The following is a 23,984-nucleotide window of genomic DNA, read 5'->3' on the forward strand; positions in this document are numbered from 1 at the left end:
ACAAGACTATAGTCTTGTTCTGGACCAAGAATTCTTGCTAGATGTCAAACTCTAAACACCTTTCTTTTTTTATTTATCTTGTAACGATCCTAATGCTTCTTGAGGCAAGTGCTACCCCTGGCAGACAGGTGAGGTCAGACATAGAAAAATGCAAAAGTATTAAATGTAGATATATTTCCAAATAATAGCCTCCTTGTTATATGATGGCCTATCTTCTCTCTCATTTATCACTTCCCTCTGCCTCCTTCCTATCTGACATATTTGTTCAAATATTCTTTAAATTTTGCACAACAATACGGATTTGTTATGCAATTTCTGTCACAGAACATGGTGAGATATTTATGCTGCATGTTAGCTCTGTCTTATATTGGTTAATAGATATTTAATACAGAGCAAGTGGCTATGTTCTTATTAGGACTCTCCTTCCCATGTGCTGAGTATTGAATTAAGCACTGACGGGGATAGGTGAGAAGCACAAGACACAATAACGGTCTTTTAGGAACTTGAAATATAGTTGGGAGGACGTGACAGCACAAGACAACCCAAAAAGGCAATATAAATTATAGGCATTGATTATAATTGGTGTACAAGGTCAGAGAATGATAAAATCAACAGAGTCCAAAGTACCTGGGGATCACTTTCTGGAGAAGTTGGCATTAGAACTTTAATAAGGCAGTAAATTTGAAGGTGTTGAAAAGTAAGAATTGAACCACAAGCAGAAGGAATAGACATGGAGAAAAGGAACTGGGATAGAAGAACATGGGAGCCGTTGAGCACCTTCCTGACTGAAAAGGAGAAGTGATATTGAAGAACAATGTAAAATTCATGGAATGTTCAGGAAACTTAAAAAAAAATCCAGTAGACATATTTTACAATTTGTAGCTGCTTCCCCCATGGGTCTTTTAAAGCGCAAATTATGAAAACTGATATCACAGGCTGTAAAATTGGAAAATTTTGACCTCTTAAGGCAATAGCTGTCAGACAGCAAAGTGATATATGAGACACATTACCTTGTAGAAATTCCCTAGTAGGAGCGTGAGAGCTAGTTGGATGATCCCTACATTCCCAATACAAAAGGGGTGTGGGATCTGGAAATTAAAGGCTGATTTCTTTTTAGTGAACTGAGGCTTCACTAGCCATGTCCACAAGGAGGTAGGTTGTGTACCACTTCCACTTTTCCCCTCTCAGTGCTAGAAAGAGGTGCATCAAGGAGACCCAGTGAGAGTTTAATATGTATTCCTTGAAGTCTTGGAGGTGGCAGTAGAGACAGTGCTGGTTTCTAATGAATGTAAAGGCCAGGAGATGAGCTAGTGAGCAGCTCATGGTAGAACAAAGGAAAGAGGCTGAATTGGGATTAGCCCATTTTCCCAGGGTTTGCTGGAGAGGTCCCTGTGGAGCAGATGTGTGCAGTGAACGTGAACGTCATCATGAGGCTGTCTAGGTCCTGTCCCCAAAGGCTACCCTGAGGCTGAGCTGGTCTCAGCAGATAGAAACTGAAGGTGTCACTTGGAGCTGAGGATATAGTAAGTGATAAAGTGAGATGTATGACTCCCATCAAGGGCTGTACAGATGAAAGGTCCCCAGTGATTGGAGAAGAGGGAGCAATTACTGAAGAACCTGGAGAAGAATCCGTTGGTTAAGAATCAGCGTTAAATATATAGCAGCCCATTTAGATCAGTAACCAGAACGTCACCTTTCCTTCTCCATTGACCACTTCTGTCCCCACCTCCCCTCTTTCACTCCACTCCCATATTCCAGAGGCATTGGAACCAAGGTTAACTGGCTAGGGAGGAAGGACCTGGAGAAACAAAAGGGGACCTTCTTCACTGGCTGCCGGTTTCCACTGCAGCAGATCCTAGCTATGGAGGGTAGACAATTTGAAGTTCAAGTCAGCTTTTTATATGTAGCTGGGTATTCTAATTTCTAAATTGAGACTATGGTGAATCAATGTAACTATAAGTTTTGTTTTGTTTTGTTTTTGTTTTTTAAGCCTCAAGTGTTCAGGGTATGGGTAAAGGCCTAATTCTTATTGGCTCAAAAGATGTTGCATTAGTTTCCTCGGGCTGCTGTAACAAACTACCACACCTGGGTAGCTTAGAACAGGAGACATTTATTCTCTCACAGTTCTGGAGGCAAGATGTCCAAAGTCAAGATGTCAGCAGGGCCATGTTCTCTCTGAAAGCGCTAGGGGATCATGACTTTCTCAGCTTCCGGTGTTGCCGGCAATCCTTGCATTCCTTGGCTTGTAAGCACATCTCTGCCTCCCTAGTTACATGGACATCTCCCTCTGTGTCTTTTTCTTCACGTGGTATTCTCCCATCTGCGTATATGTTTGTATTTGTGTCTCATCTTACGAGGACACCAGTCATATTAGATTAAGGGTCTACCCTTACTCCATGTAATGTCACCTTAACTGCCATCCCTGCTTACCTACCTGACAGACTTAGTCTTTCCAAGTTCCTCCCTCCTGTGAAATTTTCTTAGACCAAACAGGACTGATGGTCAGGACTGAGTGTACATCAGTTCAGTTATTCTGATAGAATTTTTTTTAAAGATTATTTATTTATTTATTTTAAATTTATTTTATATTGGAGCATAATTGATTTACAATGTTGTGTTAGTTTCAGGTGTACAGCACCAAAGTGATTCAGTTATGCATATACATATGTCTATTCTTTTTCAGATTCTTTTCCCATATAGCTTATTACAGAGCAGTGAGTAGAGTTCCCTGTGCTATACAGTAGGTCCTTGTTGGTTATCTATTTTATATACAGTAGTGTGTGTACGTTAATCCCAAACTCCTAATTTACCCTTCCCCCCACTCCCCTTTCCCCTTTGGTAACCGTAAGTTTTCTATGTCTGTGAGTCCGTTTATGTTTTGTAAATAAGTTCATTTGTATCATTTTTTAGATTCCACATATAAGAGATATCATATGATTATTTTTAAAATGACCCTTTCCTAACTGCAGAATATTCTTTCAATTTGTTCTGTTGCTTCAACACGTTGTATGTTGTTGTTGGTTTTTTAACATCTTTATTGGAGTATAATTGCTTTACAATGGTGTGTTAGTTTCTGCTTTATAACAAAGTGAATCAGTTATACATATATCCCCATATCTTTTCCCTCTTGCATCTCCCTCCCTCCCACCTTCCCTATCCCACCCCTCTAGGTGGACACAAAGCACCGAGCTGATCTCCCTGTGCTATGCGGCTGCTTCCCACTAGCTATCTATTTTACATTTGGTAGTGTATATATATGTCCATGCCACTCTCTCACTTTGTCCCAGCTTACCCTTCCCCCTTCCCGTATCTTCAAGTCCATTCTCTAGTAGGTCTGCATCTTTATTTCCGTCTTGCCCCTAGGTTCTTCTGACCATTTTTTTTCTTTTTTCTTTTTTTTTAGATTCTATATATATGTGTTAGCATATGGTATTTGTTTTTCTCTTTCTGACTTACTTCACTCTGTATGACAGTCTCTAGGTCCATCCACCTCACTACAAATAACTCAGTTTCATTCCTTTTTATGGCTGAGTAATATTCCATTATATATATGTGCCACATCTTCTTTATCCATCCATCTGTTGATGGACACTTAGGTTGCTTCCATGTCCTGACTATTGTAAATAGAGCTGCAATGAACATTTGGGTACATAACTCTTTTTGAATTATGGTTTTCTCAGAGTATATGCCCAGTAGTGGGATTGCTGGGTCGTATGGTAGTTCTATTTTTAGATTTTTAAGGAACCTCCATACTGTTCTCCATAGTGGCTGTATCAATTTACATTCCCACCAACAGTGCAAGAGGGTTCCCTTTTCTCCACACCCTCTCCAGCATTTATTGTTTGTACATATTTTGATGATGGCCATTCTGACTGGTGTGAGATGATATCTCGTTGTAGTTTTGATTTGCATTTCTCTAATGATTAATGATGTTGAGCATCCTTTCATGTGTTTGTTGGCAATCTATGTATCTTCTTTGGAGAAATGTCTATTTATGTCTTCTGCCCATCTTTGGATTGGGTTGTTTGTTTTTTTGGTATTGAGCTGCATGAGTTGCTTGTATGTTTTGGAGATTAATCCTTTGTCAGTTGCTCCATTTGCAAATATTTTCTCCCATTCTGAGGGTTGTCTTTTCATCTTGTTTGTAACCACAAACAAGATGCTTTGCTGTGCAAAAGCTTTGCTGTGCAAAAAGCTTTGCTGTGCAAAAGCTTTTAAGTTTCATTAGGTCCCATTTGTTTATTTTTATTTCCATGTCTCTAGGAGGTGGGTCAAAAAGGATCTTGCTGTGATTTATGTCATAGAGTGTTCTGCCTGTGTTTTCCTCTATGAGTTTGATGGTGTCTGGCCTTACATTTAGGTCTTTAATCCATATTGAGTTTATTTTTGTGTATGGTATTAGGGAGTGTTCTAATTTCATTATTTTACATGTAGCTCCAGTTTTCCCAGCACCATTTATTGAAGAGGCTTTCTTTTCTCCACTGTATATTCTTGCCTCCTTTATCAAAGATAAGGTGACCATATGTGTGTAGGTTTATCTCTGGGCTTTCTATCCTGTTCCATTGACCTATATTTCTGTTTTTGTGCCAGTACCATATTGTCTTGATTACTGTAGCTTTGTAGTATAGACTGAAGTCAGGGAGCCTGATTCCATCAGCTCCGTTTTTCTTTCTGAAGATTGCTTTGGTTATTCGGGGTCTTTTCTGTTTCCATACAAATTGTGAAATTTTTTGTTCTAGTTCTGTGAAAAATGCTGTTGGTAGTTTGATAGGGATTGCATTGAATCTGTAGATTGCTTTCGGTAGTAGAATCATTTTCACAATGTTGATTCTTCTAATCCAAGAACATGGTATATCTCTCCATCTATTTGTATCATCTTTAATTTCTTTCATCAGTGTCTTATAATTTTATGCATACAGGTCTTCTGTCTCCTTACATAGGTTTATTCCTAGATATTTTATTCTTTTTGTTGCAATGGTAAATGGGAGTGTTTTCTTAATTTCCCTTTCAGATTTTTCATCATTAGTGTATGGGAATGCAAGACATTTCTGTGCATTAATTTTGTATACTGCTACTTTACCAAACTCATTGATTAGCTCTAGTAGTTTTCTGGTAGCATCTTTAGGATTCTCTGTGTAGAGTATCATGTCATCTGCAATCAGTGACAGCTTTAATTCTTCTCTTCGGATTTGGATTTCTTTTATTTCTTTTTCTTCTCTGATTGCTGTGGCTAAAATTTCCAAAACTATGTTGAATAATAGTGGTGAGAGTGGGCAACCTTGTCTTCTTCCTGATCTCAGTGGAAATGGTTTCAGTTTTTCACCATTGAGGATGATGTTGGCTGTGGGTTTGTCATATATGGCCTTTATTATGCGGAAGAAAGTAACCTCTATGCCTACTTTCTGGAGGGTTTTTATCATAAATGGGTGTCGAATTTTGTTGAAAGCTTTCTCTGCATCTATTGAGTTGATCATATGGTTTTTCTCCTTCAATTTGTTAATATGGTGTATCACGTTGATTGATTGGCATACATTGAAGAATCCTTGCATTCCTGGGATAAACCCCACTTGATCATAGTGTATGATCCTTTTAATGTGCTGTTGGATTCTGTTTACTAGTAGTTTGTTGAGGATCTTTGCATCTATGTTCATCAGTGATATTGACCTTTACTTTTCTTTCTTTGTGACACCTTTGTCTGATTTTGGTATCAGAGTGATGGTGGCCTCGTAGAATGAGTTTGGGGGTGTTCCTCCATATGCTATATTTTGGAAGAGTTTGAGAAGGATAGGTGTTAGCTCTTCTCTAAATGTTTGATAGAATTCGCCTGTGAAGCCATCTGGTCCTGGGCTTTTGTTTGTTGGAAGATTTTTTTTTTTTTTTTTTTTTGCGATACGCGGGCCTGTCACTGCTGCGGCCTCTTCTGCCGCGGAGAACAGCCTCCGGACACGCAGGCTCAGCGGCCATGGCTTACGGGCCCAGCCACTCCGCGGCACATGGGATCTTCCCGGACCAGGTCACGAACCTGCATCCCCTGCATCGGCAGGTGGACTCTCAACCACTGCGCCACCAGGGAAGCCCTGTTGGAAGATTTTTAATCACAGTTTCAATTTCAGTGCTTGTGATTTGTCTGTTTATATTTTCTATTTCTTCCTGGTTCAGTCTTGGAAGGTTGTGCATTTCTAAGAATTTGTCCATTTCTTCCAGGTTGTTCATTTTATTGGCATATAGTTGCTTGTAGTAATCTCTCATGATCTTTTGTATTTCTGCAGTGTCAGTTGTTACTTCTCCTTTTTCATTTCTAATTCTATTGATTTGAGTCTTCTCCCCTTTTTTCTTGGTAAGTCTGGCTAATGGTTTATCAATTTTGTTTATCTTCTCAAAGAACCAGCTTTTAGTTTTATTGATCTTTGCTATTGTTTCCTTCATTTCTTTTTCATTTATTTCTGATCTGATCTTTATGATTTCGTTCCTTCTGCTAACTTTGGGTTTTTTTGTTCTTTCTCTAATTGCTTTAGGTGTAAGGTTAGGTTGTTTATTTGAGATGTTTCTTGTTTCTTAAGGTAGGATTGTATTGCTATAAACTTCCCTCTTAGAACTGCCTTTGCTGCATGCCATAGGTTTTGGGCCGTTGTGTTTTCATTGTCATTTGTTTCTAGGTATTTTTTGATTTCCTCTTTGATCTCTTCAGTGATATCTTGGTTATTAAGTAGTGTGTTGTTTAGCCTCCATGTGTTTGTATTTCTTACAGAGTTTTTCCTGTTATTGATATCTAGTCTCATAGCGTTGTGGTCAGAAAAGATACTTGATACGTTTTCAATTTTCTTAAATTTATCAAGGCTTGATTTGTGACCCAAGATATGATCTATCCTGGAGAATGTTCCATGGGCACTTGAGAAGAATGTGTATTCTGTTGTTTTGGATGGAATGTCCTATAATTATCAATTAAGTCCATCTTGTTTAATGTATCATTTAAATCTTGTCTTTCCTTATTTATTTTCATTTTGGATGATCTGTCCATTGGTGAAAGTGGGGTGTTAATGTCCCCTGTTATGATTGTGTTACTGTTGATTTCCCCTTTTATGGCTGTTAGTATTTGCCTTATGTATTGAAGTGCTCCTATGTTGGATATATATTGTTGCATAAATATTTACAATTGTTATATCTTCTTCTTGGATTGATTCCTTGATCATTATGTAGTGTCCTTCTTTGTCTCTTGTAATAGTCTTTGTTTTAAAGTCTTTTTTTCTGTTATGAGAATTGCTACTCCAGCTTTCTTTTAATTTCCATTTGCATGGAATATCTTTTTCCATCCACTCACTTTCAGTGTGTTATGTGTCCCTAGGTCTGAAGTGGGTTTCTTATAGATAGCATATATACGGGTCTTGTTGTATGTTGTTTAATGATGGTTTTTTCATGAATTACTTACAAACCTTTCTTCCACTAAACTGTTTTTCTTGAATCCTTTCTATTTATAATGGTTTCTCTAAAGTCTCTGGTGTACCCTTCCTTGCAGTCGGAGCTCAGTAGATGTTTTCTGAATTGGATTGAATATTTACAAGAGCAGACAGGGGTCAGTTGCTTTAAGTGAATCTTGAAGTATCCCAATTTCTTGGAGGACATATTTAAATTAAAACCCCCAGCAAAGTCAAAGGAAGCTACTGCAGTGGGGTGAGAGGTTACTCATTCTCCTGAAATGCTGTTTAATCTTTTTATCTTACCTGCCCAAAGACCTAAAACAACTCTTTATTTCCTTTGCCATCACAGAGTGTGACTAATAAATCAGCAAATCAAGTAACAACCAGTATGGTAAGATTTTAATCATTCCACCATGTGGCTCATCAGGGCAGTGATTTTCAAAGGGGTTGCAAGATTTTTTTTAAAAAAGGAGAACAATGATAATAATAGTAATAGTAATGTTCATGATTATCTTGGCTAACATTCATGAATTCTGTGTCCTTTCTGTGTATTTATCTCACCTATTTATCCTGTCAGTTCTATGAAGTAGAAAGAATTAGCATTCTGATATTACAGATGAGAAAGGAATGTTTACAGAGTCTAATTTCCTTGCCTAATTTCACACAGCTAGTAAGATGTTTTGGTGATTGCAGTTATATGACTGTTCTTATAATGACTGTTACAGTCAAATAATCAACGTTGCTTTTAACTGTTAACATTTCTTCAGTCAAATAACTTTCTTAAGGGGTGAATTTAAAATTCTTACCTGTCTATGTGATAGTCCTTCCTGGAGAGCTATGTCTTAGACTTGAATTTCTTATCTTGCAGTGTGAACATTCTGATAATGATGCAATAAAATCTTTTATGGGACACTCCTCAAGATGGTTATATGCTAAGGGAAGGAATAAGATATATTTTCATAACTTTTGACTCCTATAAAGTACTTTTCTCCTCAGTGCAGCATAGAAAAGCTCTAAAATTGCAGCTCCTAAGGAGGGTAATCTGCAATTATTTACTAAGTCAATCCACAATATCTCATTTTATCATTTTTGTGGAAAGACAGAATAGAAAAATACCCAGACTTGCATGAACATTTTAAAAGCCATACTCGCTGGGGGAGGGAGGAAACTAATTTAGATAATTGCAAATTCCATTTCAGTCTGTTGCATTCCAAGTAAATGTTCTGTCCCAACATGGATTACATCTTATCTTTTGAAATGATTGAAGCTAACTCTTTTCCTTGCTCGAGTGCTAGTCTTGTTCCCATGTGAGAAAAGAGAGAGAAGCAAAGAAAACAGGGCTGAGGATCTGTGGCAGTCACCCTTGTTTTCAGCTGCAGGGGAGAGGGGGCCTTTGGGGAAGTTATTTGTCATTTAAAGCAAGTGGTTCCCAAGGCAGCTGCTGAATGGAGCTGAATATTTTGTTAAATGATTTTCTTCTCTGACCTTTATTACTAATAAATGTTTTTAAGAAACATTTAAAGGGTGAAAAGAAAGGTTGTTTTTATTAATCTCTTTTCTTTTTACCCACAGAACCCAAAGAAATGGTGTCACCTGGCAAGAGATCTGCTATCCTTTATGAAAAATCAGACCAAGGTAATGCTTATTTTAATATATATATTAGTCTGTTTAACTCTGATACATTCAACTGGTTGGTTTTTCTTGATTACTGGTTTTAACTATGGAATAATCCATCAAAAAAGTAAATCATCTGAAAAGTAAAAGGAATGATTTTTGATGACCATCATATTTAGGAAGTGACCAGTAAATTTTAAAATATATGTTAGCTTGAAGCACTGTGGTTAATGATGAATTTTCCAACACTACTCTTGCATTTATGTTAATGTGTGGATAGGATCTTGACTAGAAGATTGTACTCTGTTTGGAAATAGGTCCAATTAGTGTATTACATTTACAAATGGTAGACAATAAGAGAATGAGATTCTTTTAATTAAAATTTTCCTCTTATTTAAGCATCAGTCAGATGGCTTTACATATTATTTTTTTAATAGACAAAAAAGTTCAGTACAAATTCCTAGAAAAACTTCATCAAGTTTGACGAAGACACTCTTACACAAAACATATATTTTCTTTGGAAAGATTGAATTATATCATACAGTTGTTGAATAGCATGCCTGATTATACTCAATGATTGCATATTTAGTTGCTAAATTTTCCAATTGCTATGTGATTTGTTTATATATGTTAGCCTAAGAATATGAACAATCATGCAAATATTCTAATGACATATACGTGTAAGCAAAGTGGGGCGTAGATGCAGATATAAAATGTGTGTATGATTTATGAATAAAGGTGATGTCTCAAAAGAGTTTTTAATAGAAAAGTTTCTGAAAAGTTAGAATTGTGTTGGGAACTAAACCCATCTATCAATACTATCTGCTTGTATAGCTATGAAGATATGATGTCGCTTTGTATATAGCAATGCACATACTGGATTTGTTGAAATGTGTACTAGGTCACATACTAATTGGAACTAACTGGGTTCTATTTTTGACAAATTGTCGAATTCCTATAAAACAAATGAGTGTTGAAACAAAGGAAGCATTTGAATTTAATGGACATCAGCAGAAAACTGGTTTATGAACTTTAATTTGCAGTGGAGCAAAAATAGTTAGGTTGAATTACAAACTGGGGTGTTTCTACTTATTTTTGGCTTTTAGTTAATGCTTCAAGGGAGGCGTAAACTCCTTAAGGAAGTAGCTTCTCTCCTGTAATGTTGATTTTCAATTGTAGGTCCACTATACTAAAATGTTAAGTCAAACTATAAGGCATTTTTAAATGGTTAATGAAATCAATGGAGGGTTTCCTTTAGCTTAGAACTATTAACTGTGACTCCCTAAAGAGAGGCATTATAATGAAAACTAATACCTAGACAGTATGTGGAAGGGGTTGAAGCTGAGTGCTGTGATATAAGCATAGGGAGATGTATGGTAGAAGAATGCTGGCTGAGGCGGAATCAGTAGAAGATGACACAGTAAAGACAGAGAAGGAAACACACTGAGTGAGATGGAGCTAATGAAGAGAGCACAGACCACCCAGGATGCATTCATGTGAAATTTTTCTTTTTTCAGAGGTATGTATATACTAATACATTCAATTTTGTTAGGCTTTGATTTCATTTATTTAAGATAGGGATAAACTTACTTCGAACTGCATGTAGCAAAGAAGGAGTTGTGGTGTAGGAGGGAAATTCCCATTAATGTGGCAGAATATCCAGCATCATGTACCCTGAGTAACAAAGTTTGCTTCTCCCCGATGTGCCAATAAAGAACCAGTTCTGTATATTGACAGTCCAAGCACTCTGGTCTGTTAACACTCCCAAAGAGATTATACTCTAGGATGCTGGCTTTTGTGTGGAGGTTGGGAGTGAGGTGTGAAAGAGTAACTGGGGTGGGAGAAATGGTGTTCATGTCATCACCTCTTTAGGTTGGTCCTTTGGACTCATTAAAATAGGGGTGTTTGCAACTTTATAAAATATTCCTGTTAATAAGGCAAAGATGCTCTGTCTCTATTATCCTAAATGGGATATATGCATTTAAATTTCAGTGTTTAAATAGTAGAAGTTCAAGGCATATTAGTGAAGGTGCTAGTTTTGGACAAATGGGACCATTCAGCCTTTCTCAGTTGCACGTGATGACTAACACACTCATTTTGTGTACCATTAACTCTGGCAATGGGGCTCGGAGAGCAATCTTTTGGGTTAACAGGAACTTTTGTGTGTGCAGATACCTGGAAGTTCTACATTTGACTTTTTCAAAAAGGGTCTAAAATAAGTTTTCATGTAGTACTTCGCTATGTAAAGTTATTGATGTCTGTTGGTCACAATATTCTTAATTTTGTCGCCCCAAAATAGAGGCAACTTAACCTAGTTGGGTTAAAATATCCTTCTCTGTACCTAGTAAGATTATGCACAAAAATAGAGACCATTATTCTGTTCTATTTTTACACAGGTTTATATGTCCTGGAAATAAGTTGAATTTCAATTAAGAAATTTTCATGTTTGTAATTTATTTGTATTATGTAGGAATATTAAGTATTATTTTCATATATATTTAACTTCCCTGTAGGAAAGTGAAATGGGATATTAAGGGTTCAGCAGTTTTTTGATGTACTCTAAATACATTTTTGATAATTGAAAATAAACTGTTATAAGGCTAGTATACAGCGTTCTTTATGTTCTAGGGCACTAAGAAATAAGGTATAAATATATTGTTTAGAGATTGGTTTCATTGTGGTTTATTATTATTGGCTGTAGAATATTTTGTAGGTGTAGCACACGTTGAAAATTTTTTTAAAGAATAAAATTCTTCTGATATTTTAAGAGCTTATTACAAATTATATTTTATATTATTTTTTATAAACTACTATAAAATAACAATGGAAAGTAAAGCATCAGATTTTCAGGTTGATTAATAAGTTAATGACCATGAATTACAATGAGAGTTACAAATACCTCTACACATGTGATGAAAGGGGTGATGTAATTGTCACGATGCTTGGACTAATTCACATAGGATAGACACAATGCTTTACAGAAATAGGGCTATGACATCAGGCATATATGCTCCAAAAGAGAATTTAAACTGAAAGTCAGAGAACAAATAATTGAACACTTTCATTGAGAAATGATTAAAAAGTAATTCTTAAGGAGGACTTTATATGAGGAAGAGTTATTATGATCATTTTTATGAATTTGCCTTTTTTGTTTTTTTATGATTTTCATCATTTGCCAAAGTTCTTGTTACTCTTTACTTTACTCTTCTGAGTATTAGATTCTGTGGGATACTCCATCTTTTTAAAACTTTTTTTTTTTTTTTTTTTTTTTGCGGTACGCGGGCCTCTCACTGTTGTGGCCTCCCCCGCCGCGGAGCACAGGCTCCGGACGCGCAGGCCCAGCCGCCATGGCCCACGGGCCCAGCCGCTCCGCGGCACGCGGGATCCTCCCGGACCGGGACACGAACCCGCGCCCCCCGCATCGGCAGGCGGACTCCCAACCACTGCGCCACCAGGGAAGCCCTTTAAAACTTTGAAGAAAACTCCCAAGAATAGTCTTGATGGAATAGTCCTACAGAAGCCATAGCATTGTCTAGAATTGTCTCCTGCTAATGTTCAAGTTCTTGCATTGACTCCCCACATATGTTTCTTACCGTATTGGTTTCTCTCTTACTACACTGTATACCCTAAACATTCTTGTCTTTCCTTATGCTGATAACTCCACTCAGAATGTCCAGTCTTCTTTTCCCTTATTCCAACTGTTCTTTAGGGGGCTTTCTGAGTTCCTCATCATGCTACAACTATTTCTCTTCCTTAACCCATATTCAGTCCGTAAAGTAACCTAGATATACTATCTGTCACACTGTCACTGATTTGCGTATATTGCTCTGTAGTAGCTCTTTTGTGTGTGTGTGTGTGTTTAAATATGTATGTATATGTACATACAGAACTTTATTATGTGTAAAGATACACACACAGACATGGGACTTTTTTTCCTTCAGTGAGACTGTAAGGAAGATCCTTCTGTCTTCTACTTTTACTCCCACTTGTGAGTGAAATAGACTTCGAAGGAATGAGGTCCTTGCATCTCTAAGATTTCCACCGAAGGAATATTTAAAAGGCTAGAAGATTCCTTTGTACTATGAGAATTATAATTTAGCAATGTTTTGTATTAATTAGGACTAACTTGAGAACCTTCTCTCCTGTTATCATATCTTTTCAATGTGAATAAAATCTAAATTCAAATATACTAATTTATAAGGCAAATAATTTTCAACGCTTGAGATACACTCCCGGACTTCTCTGGTGGTGCAGTGGTTGGAAGTCCACCTGTCAATGCAGGGGACACGGTTCTATCCCTGGTCCAGGAGGATCCCACATGTCGCGGAGCAGCTAGGCCCATTCGCCACAGCTGTTGTGCCTGTGCTCTGGAGCCCGTGTGCCGAGACTGCTGAGGCCTGCGTGCCTGGAGCCTGTGCTCTGCAAGAGAAGCCACCGCAATGAGAAGCCCGTGCATCGCATCGAAGAATAGCCCCCACTCACCGCAACTAGAGAAAGCCCGTGCCCAGCAACGAAGACCCAATGCAGCCCCCCAAAAAAATTAATTAATTAAAAAAAAGTATACTCCCTTCACCAAAGGGACATTGCCTAATTCGATCACCCATTGGCTTTGTACCACTTTGCACATGTGATGGGAGGAAAATCCTGAGCTACTCCACAAAGACACTTTTGCCTAAGAGTAAAACACTACCTATTTCATAGCTTACATTAGAATCAATAGGGGAAAAAAGTTATATTGTAATTTGCCACCTCATTCATCAATTCAGTGTTTACCTACTATACTCACAAGTGCTTTAGGGGGAGTGGGGTATGTGTAGAACTTGAGTCTTTCTCTTGTTTTACACACACACATATGCACCCCTTATACACACATACATACAGACATATAGAGGCTATAGAAAAAATCTTTTTACTTGCTTGTAGAAGTTATCTCTATGCTCCTTACCATTTTTCACATCAATATCAATTTCATCATTCATGTGGATAGTTGGAAACGTTAAAGCAGTCCCTGAGAGCTATTTTTAAGTTTTCAATAGTTATTGAATCTCACGCATAGGGATTTCATGGCCATTTTGAATGTGCAGGTATGTTTGTGGACATGCAGTCTGAAATAACATATGCTCAGCTCTACAGTCAAATCTCTTTAGGCTGGCACCCTAAAAGTACCTAAATGCTAATAGGTGTGGAAACTGGGGACGGACTATGGTTATTTGGGAAGTTGAAATAAAATTAGGACTGTTAGGGTCAGGACAGCGCTTTTGGGAATTGGAGCTTTCAGGGAACTGGCAATTCCCAGTAAAAGACACAGGACTGTGAGGGTAAACGGTTCCTTTAAGGCTTTAGCAGATGTGTTGGTTTTCCTTTCTTCAGTTTTGCGGTAGTAGCCTTACTTTGGAAGGGGAAGCACGTCACTGGAGGCAGAGTGGTGTGAGCAGAGGCAACTAATTTGTAACATGCGCTGTCCACTAGACTTTGAAGGCGCATATGTATGCATGTCTGTCCCTTTCTCTCTCTAGATTTATCTTTTTAATGCGTATAACATTTAAAAAATTATGCCACTAGATGTCAGCAGCAGCCTCCTAGGGTTCCTGTGGCCTTAATTAGTAATAAAATTGGTACTTCATTAGAACATCTTACCTGAGGATAGTAAGTACCTGTTTTGCAGGTTAAAAAAATATTTTTTGAGATATGAGGAGGAAGACTACAAGCATCATAAAATATTTAAATAGTTTTTCAACTTGTTTTTGTGACAGGTTACTTTTACTTCCAGTATTCTCTCTACCAATGAGATGACATGAAGAATATGTGTAAGGCTGAGGAATTGCTCAGAAATTGGACCTGATGCCAAAGCTTGAAATTTCTGTTTTAATGCTTTATGATTCATTTATGCTGCGATGGCACGAATATTTGTGCTTTGGGCTTGTTTCATTCTGTTTCTGTAGAAGCATTTTTGGAGCTACAGCCTATCAGAAGATGGGGTGGTATTAATTTTTCAGCATCTACATCTGTGCACTGTTTCCTTAGTAATGTCTAAACTTTCCTGGATCTGTGCTCTCTTGTCACAAGATACTCAGAACATTTTGATAGATGCCAAAGAGTATTATGGGTGTTTGCTCACCAGTTGACAAAGAAAACAGTGTAGAAATACAAAAAGAATGTGATTTTTCATGACATATAATACATGTAATTGTCGAGTCCTTAAAATGGCAGGTAAAAGTATAGCAAATGCTTTTTTTTCCCCCAGAAATTAATAAAAAAATCATAGTATTGGTCAATGTTCAATAGATACTAGTAATGTTATTTTAAATAATGCAGTTAATATTTGGTCAAATCTGACTCTCATTACCAGGAAGATTCAGAATAATCTGCTGGATTTTAGTTATCAGTTGAAACTCAGTCTTAGGTGATTAGTTAGGAGTTGACTAAGCACCAAGCAGATTTTTAAATGGTTATGAAAAAGGTATGAAAAAAGGTTCCCATTTGGAACAACTCTTCTGGAAAAATTTTGCTTTCAATGCATTTAAAAAAGTACCTTAGCAAAAGTTGGAAAAGAGAATTGTGGAAACATTTCCTTTCCTGAAACCAGTTTTACCAAGGAATATACTAATTGTAGATGTTACACCCTTATCACTTTTAAGATTTTCAAAAAATTGTGTTAGTTGGTTCGGGGAGGGGGCTAAGGAAATAATTCCTTTCACATTGAACTTGTTATATTTGAGAATTATTGGTTTATGAGATTATCAGCAAGTTTCTTATTTTCTGCCTTTCTGTTTTAGAACTGCTAGTGAAAAAGACTTAACCAAGATTTTCCCCAAGACTGTGGTTGTTATTCTTTGATTATGTTTGTAGGTGATGAGGCAAACATTTGAAATCATGCTGCCGTTACTTGACCCATGTAATTTCCTCAGATGGAGCAGGTGCAGTGAGTGCCATTAATACATGGAAGGTACATTATTAGCCAGATGTTCAGTTAAGGCACTCTCAGCATTGAACCTGGTGCGGAAGCACACAGCTGGCTTGAGTATAACAGTCCCTCCTGTGCTTCCAGAACTTAACCCTCCAGAAGGGGGTCAGGACTGGGATGGGACCAGGGCATCTGTCTTCAGTCTGTCCCTCTCTTCATCCTTTGCAGATAGTTCAATGACACAGATGTATGTGAAGTCTTTTTTTTTTTTTTTTTTTTTGCGGTACGCGGGCCTCTCACTGCTGTGGCCTCTCCCGTTGCGGAGCACAGGCTCCGGACGCGCAGGCTCAGCGGTCATGGCTCACGGGCCCAGCCGCTCCGCGGCATGTGGGATCTTCCCGGACCGGGGCACGAACCCATGTCCCCTGCATCGGCAGGCGGACTCTCAACCACTGCGCCACCAGGGAAGCCTGTGAAGTCTTTTGAGTGAGAGTTGCTGCCAGTTTCAAAGTGTTTTAGCTCCACGTCAAGAAACTAACTCCCACTTCCATATGCACCAGTGCCTTCTCTTCAACCTGTTCTTTTGCCTGCGTGTTGACACGGATTAAGTTAAAGCAGACAGAGGGTCAGGTTCCCTTTGGGTGGTTCCAGAAGTCCAAACAGCTCAGCCTGACGTTCAAAGACCACTTCTCTGCTGCTGCATCTCAAATCCTCCCAACCTCATTTCCACCCAATTCCTCACCCAGGTGTGGCTTCGTAGCCCGTACAAACTGGTTGAGTCCCACGCCTGTGTATGATTGACTTATTTCTACCTTGTTGACTTTGCTGTTACTTTTTTCTCCCCTCCCCAACTTCTTATTCTTCATTTCAGAAAGCGGAGTGTGGTAGGGACACTTCTCAGGAGCCAGATGGTCTGCATTCAAATTCCAGATTGCTGATTTATTAGCTTATTGTTGCTGACCTAATGCAGGCTGTTTAACCCAGGGGATCTCATATTGGTTTATTGTACAAAACTGTTCAAGAAAAATACGTAAATAATTGAGTTAATGTTAATATTAACTTAGCATATTAATATTAACTTGTAATAGTTACTGGCACATAGTAAGTGCTTAATATATGTTAGCTACTATTAATTCTATCAAATCAGTATCAAAATTCACTTCCATAAAATTTAGCCTCAACTCTTATCCTTCTTCATACAGTGATTATTAATCTCATCGGTGTGTATTTGCAGCTCTACCTGCCCACCCACCAATACTTTTATATCTGACTATCTATACAACTGGGTGTATTATTTTCCTCTTCAATAAAGTAGGATAGGGCTTCCCTGGTGGCGCAGTGGTTGAGAGTCCGCCTGCCGATGCAGGGGACACGGGTTCGTGCCCCGGTCCGGGAAGATCCCACATGCCACGGAGCGGCTGGGCCCGTGAGCCATGGCCGCTGAGCCTGCGTGTCCGGAGCCTGTGCTCCGCAACGGGAGAGGCCACAGCAGTGAGAGACCTGCGTACCGCAAAAAAAAAATAAAAAATAAAAAAGTAGGCTAATGATACTTGCCACAGCCATACCTAGGGTATGAAGACAAAACTGGAGAACAGGAGTAATAACAGGATTGGTGAGAATTATCACTCAGCCTGCTTTTGTGATGTGTAAGGAACTGAATTAGGAGATTTCTTTCCCTTGTGTGATCACATAACACCATACACGTGTTTGCTGGGTGATGACCAGAGAGGCAATGAATTCACATTTTTTGAGGATGAGGAGGTGGCAGAACATCCAAATACAAAAGTCAAACAGAAACGGAAATGTGGAGTTGAGTTCAAAAGAGAAGTTACAGCGGTGAGTTTGGAAACTAATGGAATTTGCCCGAAGCTGTTTAAGTGGGTAAATGCCTTATCTGAGAGAGAGAGAGGGTAGACAGAGAAGAGTAGCTGTGAAGCAAACCCCAGCTCCCCCCACACACACCATATGCATACAGTGATCAGGGAGTTGAACCTCAGTCATGTGCTTCTCCAGTTTTTGTAAAGGTAAGGTGGATAATCATGTTTTCTTGGAACCAATGCATGTATTCCTTTAAAGTCTGCAGTTGAAAATAGCATCAGACATAAAACTATTATGTCTGAAAATACTAGGGCAGATAAAATTACTCTTGTCCCAACTTTTGATGCAATATAAATATCATTAACGACAGTTAATCATGTGATAAAAATGTTACTGTCTATTTTTTCCTAGGAGAAGTTTGATATTTGATCTAATTGGTGATACTGGTGCTATGTTAGCTGTGCATAGGTCAGATATTAGATGTTTGTACAGGACATGTGAAGGGCTTTGGAGATCATGTACTTTTACTACATTGGCAATAAATATCTTACTTTCCATTATTAGAATATGCTTAGCTTTTGATACGTTTCTTACTAATTTATTAAAATTGCAAAAAACTTGATAGATCAGTGTTCTGTATTGGCTCTCACGACACTTGTGGGAGACATCTCATTTTCTTCAGGAAGCTGGGAAACACATTCTGTGTGGTGCTGTCATGGATAATAATAATAGCAAATATTTATTGACTGCTTATTTGATGCCAGGCACTGTTCTAAACACAGTACCAAGCATTAGGGCCTACTGTTATCTGTTTCAGTTTTGTCATTAATACTGTGGAACAAACACCCAGTGAGCAAAACTCATTGGCACAGGTGTGCAGATTATATGGGTGGTTTACCCTGGTCTTAGTGGCTTTGCTCATGTCTCTGCAGGCAGCTGGAAAGTCAGCTCTGGGTTTGTCTTGCTGATCTGGGCTGAATTCTCTCATGTGTCTGTGATTTTGGCTGGGACAACTAGGCTGATTTGGCTTTGCTCTGTGGAATCTCTGTTCCCCCAACAGTTAAACTGAGCTTGTCCTCATGGTGGTATCAGAGCTCGGAGAGAAAAAGAGCAGAAATGCTAAGGAGTCAGAACTAGCCCAGGGCCATTTCGACCACATTCTGTTGGCCAAGCAAATCTCAAGTCTAGCTTCGAATAAAGGGATGGGAAAATAGACTGCCATTGGATGAAAGGAGTTACAAAGTCACACTGCAATTGGTTGGATACAGAAGAGTAGAGACTTAGGGTCATTTTTACAGTCAATTTACCAGAATCTTTATTCTACACGTGAGAAAACTGAAATGCGTTGAGGTTAAATAACTTATGGCTAGGGTGGACTGGGGACCTTCACCTGACCTATTATGGAACGTTATTTCCCAGGACCCAGTGATTGGACAGGGGGTGGGTTTGTGACCTGAACAAAATTAATCACTCTTCTTCCATGAACTTGTTATACAAGAGAAAGATTCTTCCTTTAGGATCAAAAATTATCAAGATATTGACTTAGAGTTGCCAGTAATCTTTTGTTCTGCCAGTTGGAGAGGATAATGGGACAGTTGGGGGTGGGGAAAGAGAGAGAGACCAACAGACAGACAGACACAAGAAAGAGACAAGAAACATAGAATGAATGAACAAGTATGAGAAAGTTGCAATTATATCATTTGAGCCACTGGATCCAGCCATACTTGAAACTTTAAGCTTACTGGTTTCTTAAAACAATAAATTTCTATTTTGTTATTAGTTTGGTTTGACTAAGCTTTCTATCATGGGAAGCCTGAACTATGTTATCTAACAGTGATGGATTATTTTGCAAAAATGGCTACAGCAATATTTCTAATCCACGTGTTCCTCCTGAACCTCCTTGGCACTCCACACCAAGAAGTGAAGATATTTTCCCTTCTTTGGAACCTGAGTGGATTCATGTCTGTTCTAATGAGCAGAGCAGTACTGCCAAAGTGATGCTATGGGACTTTCAAAGTGAGGTCATAAAGAGTTTACAGAATCCTCCTGACTTTCTTTCTTTCTAGACACTTTCTCTTGGAGCCCAGTCACCAGGTTGTGAGACACGCCTCATGGAATAGCCATTTGTAAGGTGTTTTGGCTGATAGCCTAACAGCCAAAGGCCAGCATCATCCAAGTAAACAAGTCCAGATGATCCCAGCTCCCAGCCTTGGGACAATTCAGGTGATGATGAGTGGAACAGAGATGCACTCTTCCCTCCATGGGTCCTGCTCAAGTTGTTGCAGATTCATGAGCAAAACAAATGTCATAGATTAAAGTGACTAAATTTTGGGGTAATTTGTTACGCAGCCATAGACAACTGCAACACTGTCATTACATTCTTACCCTGTAGCACCTCTTCAGGACTCCCTTTATTTACTAAACATATGTCAGACCCTGCTCCCACCCAGTGACTGCCATTCCACTTTGACCCGTGCCTTTACTTAAACTTACTTCAATTTGCCAAGTAGTTATGGACGTTTTTTTTCAACGCTTGTGCCGCACTCCTCCCCTGACCCCCACTGGCTTTGTGATGTAGCTTTGCAGGGATGGAAATGGTTGGGGAACATGGGTTGGGATATGCATACTGCTCTATGCCCCTATTAAAAGGCTGGGAATCCTGACTTGATGAATTCACACTTCCGTTTTCTAGCCCTATGCTATTAAATATGGTGGCCACGAGGCATATGAGCTTATTTATATTTGAATTCATTAAAGTTAAATAAAATTGGCAATTCAGTTCTTTAACGACACTAGCTACATTTCAAGTGCTCAGCATTTATATGTAACTACTGGCCATCATACTGAACAGTGCAAAGTTGTAGAACATTTCCACCATCTTACGATGTTCTTTTGAATGGTGCTGCTCTAATTTGCCACATGTGGTCCAAGGCTAGCTAGCTCCTTTAAACACTGGCATGCAATGACAAAAATCTTTTGACCCAGAGCAGAACTCTGAAGGATGTGGTCTCTGTCTCCTAGATATGAGCTCCAGGAGAGGACAGAGATGAGAATCTCTGCTCTAGTTAATAGGGTTATATTTCATTTACATTCACATGAAAAGGCTGTCTTTTGTAGCCTTTCCTGCATTCTTTTCTAGGCCCTGGACATGTGGATAATGGTTTATTTTCTTGGCTACATTAGTTCCCTTTCTTTAGTCCTGCCTGACTTTCAGAAAAATTCAATTCACAGAAGTTATCCCAGTTACAAATGCTGTCCCTCTGAAAATACTTGGGGGCCCCATTCTCCCAGCAGAGAGTCCTCATGAACACACTGGGCTTCTGTTGACTTGAAAGTGAACTCTGGCTGTGGAGTGGATATTACTCCCTTAGAAAAGAAAAAGAATAACTTCCAGGCAGAAGGGCCTTTCTTCTCCCTAGGTGTAAATTTTCTTGAAAGCTTGTCTATTGATTTTCCTGGTAACAACTGAGCTTACAAGCTATAAAAGAAAAGAAAAAACGAAGGCAGGGAAATAATATCAACGATCAACAAGTTAATTCACCAGATTTATTTCACGTGTAGTCAGTCACACAGGGCTGTGAAATGAAATGTACTATATGCCCTAATCCCAGTTTTTATTATGGAGTCCATAGAATTTAGTTCATCAAAAGGGAAAGCAAATATTTAAACCTTCAAGCAAGGGTCCATCCCCATTATAAAAGGGACTGTGCCTGCATTAATGTCATCATGTGAAGAGAGTGCTAAAAGTGGGGTGAACTGAAGCAAACATGGCTGCTCAATGGGATGGTACTTGGTACAATTAAAATGGTGTTGAGGGCTTCGCTGGTGGCGCAGTGGTTGGGACTCCGCCTGCCGATGCGGGGGACGCGGGTTCGTGCCCCGGTCTGGGAGGATCCCACATGCCGCGGAGCGGCTGGGCCCGTGAGCCATGGCCTCTGAGCCTGCGCGTCCGGAGCCTGTGCTCCGCGGCGTTTTGATCTCTGATCAGTCAGTCACATTGCCTGAAATAACCTCCACTAGCATTGGTCCTATGGGAAGGCATCTTCTTATATTTCTGATCCATGTGATAACACTTTTAAAAAGTCTTATAATCAGGTAATTTTGGAAAATGCTGAATTTTATTTCTCCCTCCTGTAGTTTTATGACGCACATTAGAATATTAGTCTCTGAAAATCCTGCTGTAAAGAAACCTGTTTAACTCTGTTTAACCCAGCATTTCCTAAAATTCGTTGACCGTTAACCTTTCCTACTTTAGTATTTTTTAATGTAATACTCACTGCATCCAGAGGCTAGGTTTCAAGAAAGCAAACTTTGTGAAATGTTGCTTTAGAATAAAACATGAATTCCCAAGAGGGCTTGCTTTATAACACAAAAGTTACCTAATAACACTGTAGCCATTAGCATCCATCCAATACAGATTAACTTTCCTCAATGAGCAGGATCTTAGAACCCTGATGGTGTGGGAGAGGCCATAACATGGAATGTTTTCTAAGGAGGGCTGTTTCAGGAGGGTTCCTGGGAAGTCAGAAGATGGCTAACCATCTCCAGGAAGGTCTTTCCTGGGACGTGAGACTTTCAGAGCTATGTTTCTAGGAAGGTCAATTTTAGAAGGCGTCACAAGTAGATGATTAGCAAAAGAAACTTTTTTTTTTTTTTGCGGTACGCGGGCCTCTCACCGCTGTGGCCTCTCCCGTTGCGGAGCACAGGCTCCGGATGCACAGGCCCAGCGGCCATGGCTCACGGGCCCAGGCGCTCTGCAGCATGTGGGATCTTCCCGGACCAGGGCACGAACCCGCGTCCCCCGCATCGGCAGGCGGACCCTCCACCACTTCCCCACCAGGTAAGCCCAGCAAAGAAACTTTTAATAGCTCCTGTGACTTCCAGATAGTGTTCAATCACTTCCTTCTTCTGTGCAAATAACCATTTCTCAGAAGAGTAGATCTCTATCACCATTTCTGCTTTCTCACTAACCATTCACTCTTTGACCTGTAACAATCTTTCATTCAATCTCTCATTCCATTAAAACTCCTCTTTCGTAGATAACCAGTTTTTTTTTTCTTTTTTTTCTATTTGCCAAATGTAGGGAACTCTTTGTGGGTGAACGTATTGCCCTCTAGGATTTTGGATTCTACCTAACTACTTTTAAGCTCCACATTTATATCTCCAGCCCAGGGCACCATTCTGAGCTTCAAAATTCATTCCCACAGGCACCTCATACTTACATCCAAAATTGATCTTATAAACTTGTACACTAAACCTCTTTTTCCTATGGATCATTGGAAGAACCATTATTTACCTGGTCACCCTAGCCATGTAGGAGTTGCTCTTACCCTTACCCCAATCAATCGCATGTCTCAAGATAATCTCCTCTATCTTGTCATCCACATCTCCTTCCATGCCTTAGGCTCCAGAGTCAAATCATAGCACTTCTACCTGACATCTGAGTGATCCTGAACAAGCCTTCTAGTCTCTTATGCCTCAATTTCTCATTTATTGACAGGGATAATAGTAATGCCTAAGTGAGTTATTGTGAGCTTGTGAAAATTAAATGGAGATAAATTAGGGGAGTAGAGAGAAGATTAAGTTGATTAAATTGACTTTTTTTTTTTGTCTCCCTAATGGAGGGAAAAAGTACTTATTTATTAATAGGGGAAAATTCTTAATGGGTTAGTTAGTGTTTTTACAGGAGCAGATGTTTCTTAAAATGCTATAGTAGTAAATAAACAAAAAAATCTAAGGTTGTGATTGGGTTGGAATTCAGGGGAAAATAAGTTACTAATAAGTTACTAAATATTACTAAAGTAATATTAGTAATAAAGTAATATTTAGTAATTACTAAAGTTACTAAATAAGTTACTAATATTCTTCTCCTCTCATTACACAATTATGGGCTATTGTCAGGAAAATAAAGGAAAGGAATCAAATTATCTTTACCACCCATTAGGCCAACAGAATTGATTGTATGATGAAGTAGATAAAAAGGAGGGACCCCAGAGTAGCATCTCTAGGACACTTGTATTATCTGTACAACCAGGCCAATGTGAAGATACCTGCATCTTGTCGGGTCAGCCATCAGGAACACTGCTAACACAAGATTAAGCCCTGGTTATGAATTTCAGACAATTTCCTGTAAGGGTCCCTTACGTTTTGCTTAATAGCTAAAAGCCCTATTAAAAATCATATTACACGTATAATAGTGCATAGACTAGTGTAGGAGAGTTACAAGGCCATGT

At 38.9% G+C, this 23,984-nt stretch overlaps 1 protein-coding gene across 1 annotated transcript in view; it reads left to right on the forward strand.

Moving 5' to 3' along the window:
• The first annotated feature begins 8,998 nt into the window (after positions 1-8,998).
• INPP4B (inositol polyphosphate-4-phosphatase type II B) overlaps positions 8,999-23,984 on the forward strand; it is a 583,153-nt gene continuing 568,167 nt past the window's right edge. The window contains exon 1 of the mRNA XM_082838508.1: positions 8,999-9,050. The gene's annotated coding sequence lies outside the window, so the exon portion shown is untranslated. The remainder of the gene's footprint in view (positions 9,051-23,984) is intronic.

Source organism: Leucopleurus acutus (assembly GCF_964270905.1).
Source record: "Leucopleurus acutus genome assembly, chromosome: 4".
In the NCBI taxonomy this organism is placed as follows: Eukaryota; Metazoa; Chordata; class Mammalia; order Artiodactyla; family Delphinidae; genus Leucopleurus; species Leucopleurus acutus.